Here is a 3081-nt window from a genome sequence, read left to right on the forward strand (position 1 = left end):
CTAAAGGAGGGGCTGCCTCACAATGGCGGAAGGGAGTGCTCGACTACCCTACTTGCTTTAACTGATTTAACCTTTAGAGCCACCCCACGTGTTGATGCTATTAGTACTACACCTACCTGCTTTACAGAGGGACAGACTGGGGTCAAGGAACTTCCCATGAACCCACAGCTAATAAATAACAGACCAAGGAGTCAATTCCAGAGCATATACCGCTTCTCTCACAGCTCCCGACCTTTAAAGAGGACCAAGGACTAATTTAGGCTCACAGTGAAAGCTTGGCCACTGCGGATCCAGAAGGAGAAAATCATGGAGGAACTACATGGTGCATGGCTACAGTGGAAGAAAGAGAAATGGACTGCAATCTGGGGATGTGCTTCCAAGACCAGGAGCTTCAATAGCAGGGAAGTGGAGCGGGCACACCCTCAGGAGGTGCCTTTTCCTCACCTGCTGCCTAGGGTGATTAGTTAATTCCTTCTTTATTCTCAACTCTCCTACCCCTCCTCACCAGCCTCCCTCAGCAATGATCTTTCCTCGTACTTGGCAAAGAACTAGAAGCCCATCAGTTGAAAAGCCCCCAGTGTAGTCACATTCCATGGAGGAACCCACCGACCTCTGAACTCCTCCTCTTCTCTGGCTGACTCAAAGGCTTCCTGCCTGGGGGGAGCTGCTCCCTCCCACAACTCAATTTCTCCTGTTCCACTCAGTCTTTCCAACTGCATTCTCACTTGCTCTCCCAACCTAATTAAACCCTAAATGCATCCCCCCATCTTACCGCTTCCCCCAGCTGAATGCACACCCACCCCTATGCTCTCCATCACAGCCTGAGTTCTCCTGGGAGCTCTTTCCACCAACTGGCAAGCCTTCACATCCCTCCAGTGATCAATCCACCCCTACCTAGCCAGTTTCTGTTTCCGTTTCCCACACAGGGCCAGTGGATACTTTTCCATCAGCACCTTAATGTCTCATCTGCTCTCCATACACTTCACTGTGTCCCGCTGGGCTTCCATCAAGCACCCTCACGCGGTTTGCCGCCCACCTCTCTGGCTGCTCCTTCTTGGTCTGCTGTGGGAGTTCTAACTCCTTTGCCATACATCCGCTAAAAGTCAGAAATCTCTCCTAAACGTGCCCTAAACTGAACTCTACCATCACTGCCCACCCCATTGCACCACCTGATTCAGTTCCTCCTCCATTTCCCCCGTTAACACATGGAACCACCATCCACCCATCTGTTCAAGTCCCAAGACCCGGCAATTATCCTTGACAGCTCCTCTCGCCCATACCGTCAGTGAACCTGATGAAATAAAATGTTATATTTCAAGGCAGGACTAGAAAAAATTAAACATAAAATTCTCTGTGTGTGTGTGTGTTTGGGCCTCCTCCCTCCTTCCCAAGTGCAGTGTGCACCTGCATTACACGTTAATCAGAGCACCTCAAAGATGGGAGTGCCCGCTCAACCGTAAAGATCCATATTTCTTCTTCATTCTGACACCAGCAACGGGACTTCTTAAAAGAATAGAGTTCTTTCTGAACTCCATAAGGGGTCACGGCGTCTTGCTGCTTACTCTGTACAAGCTCACCTGGACTACCTGTCCCTTGGTGAACTTTATGTAAATTATCAGTATGTCATTTTGAGGTACTACAATTCTCTGTCTGGAAAACGTATATGACTGTGTCTTCGACTTCTAACCGCTTTCTGAAAATCTGCTTCTCGTGTTATAATCCTCAGCTTGGCTCAAATAAAACAACCTTTTTTTCCTTCTTGATAGTTAATTGAATTTTCGTCAACAAATCAACCCCCCCAAGTCCTGTCTACTTTACCACTTAAATATCTTTCATGTCTGGTGTTTCTCTATCATCGCTACCATCTTCTCCCAGGTAGATGAATGCAGTAGGTGCCTAACTGGTCCTCACACTTGCCACCTCACCCCTCCCCATAAGTATCATCGCCACATAGCTTTTAGAGTGACCTTAAAGTGCACAGCTGATGTAGTCACTCTCCTTCAATAGCTGCCCACTACCCTTAGCTCTCTGCCCACCGTGCTTTGGCCAAACTCCGCCTTCTTTCATTCCTCCTCTGCGCTAAAGTCCTATAAACCCTAGTCCTACATATGTCGTATTTCCTTAGCTTGGACTGAGATACAGAGAAAGAAATCACCATAGAGGCCAAGAAGGGATGTCTGCCTAGCTGTGTTGGGAGAGAGTGACTCAACTGACAAAAAGGAGAGTAGAGAAAGGGGAGGTAATTTTGTTTCAGTACCCTGGGGCTGCACCTGATGTGTGAAAAAGCTCATGACCTGTAAATCCAATCAGAAAACAAAAACTCCGAACTGCATCTGACAGATTCTTCCTCATTTCACTGAAAAAAATCACGGCTTACACAACAGTCAGGTCAGGATAAAGACCACATCTACTACACAGGTTAAAAAGCGTTGTGCACCTGGAACACGTGAAAAACAAATACAGAAAACGGCCCCCTAGCGGAAACCAATCATCTACATTCTGAGACAGTAACATAAGAAGAAACCACTGAGAAGGTGTTCCCTCCCTCTACTTACTCCTCCAGAGGAAAAGAACAGTCATCAAAGGCAAAAGGCAGTTACAGAAGCAATACCAAGAGCTGGCTTCACACTCAGAGGAGAACCCGCCTCCTCGAGGACTTCGAGGACTCTACACAGGAACCTTGGAAACTCGTCCAGTAACAACCTATAGAAATAACTCCTAAAACCATAATAATGGCTTTAACCCCACAACTCTGCTGGGTCCGTGGCAGCCACATACTTTTTATGGATGGTGACATTTTTCCACATTCCCCTCGTTTCAGAAATATCGTATTAAATGATTTTCTTTTCTTTCTTGCTTGCTTTCTTTTCTTCCTTTCTTCCTCTCTCTCTCTCCTTCCTCTCTTCCTTTCCTTTTTTTTTGATCACACCGTGCAGCTTACAGAATCTTAGTTCCCTGACCAGGCACTGAACCCGGGCCCTTGGCAGTGAAAGCGCTGAGTCCTAACCACTGGACCGTCAGGGAACTCCCAGGAATATCATATAAATGATTTTCAAACTGTTGTTACTGAGCCAAACTTGG

At 47.0% G+C, this 3081-nt stretch overlaps 1 non-coding gene across 1 annotated transcript; it reads right to left on the reverse strand.

The window, feature by feature from the left end:
- Positions 1 to 2522: 2522 nt before the first annotated feature.
- Positions 2523 to 2732, reverse strand: LOC113617089 (small nucleolar RNA U3). The gene has a single exon (XR_003431503.1). It is a non-coding gene; the product is annotated as a small nucleolar RNA U3 (small nucleolar RNA).
- Between the last annotated feature and the right edge of the window lie 349 nt (positions 2733 to 3081).

The sequence above is a fragment of the Aethalodelphis obliquidens genome, unplaced genomic scaffold, assembly GCF_003676395.1.
Source record: "Aethalodelphis obliquidens isolate GAN/ISIS:26980383/991018 unplaced genomic scaffold, ASM367639v1 scaffold1745, whole genome shotgun sequence".
Lineage (NCBI taxonomy): Eukaryota > Metazoa > Chordata > Mammalia > Artiodactyla > Delphinidae > Aethalodelphis > Aethalodelphis obliquidens.